Source organism: Etheostoma spectabile, chromosome 2, assembly GCF_008692095.1.
Source record: "Etheostoma spectabile isolate EspeVRDwgs_2016 chromosome 2, UIUC_Espe_1.0, whole genome shotgun sequence".
NCBI lineage: Eukaryota > Metazoa > Chordata > Actinopteri > Perciformes > Percidae > Etheostoma > Etheostoma spectabile.
Window position 1 is genome coordinate 31,121,756 of NC_045734.1, and position 200 is coordinate 31,121,955.

Sequence of the window (200 nt, forward strand, 5' to 3'; positions counted from 1 at the left end):
ATGTGTACAGGTTCCATCCTGGTTGCTTCTGTAACCCTCCTTGATACCTGTACAGCTTGTGCCTTTCTCTCCAACCACGCAGCAAAGTCAGGGAGTGTGTATGTACTATCCGTGCCACTGCGGATGATCCCCTGAGATATACAGTACTCAGCAAAGCGGTCTCTGTAGCTGACAGGCAGCTTACTAAGCAGAGTGTCTAC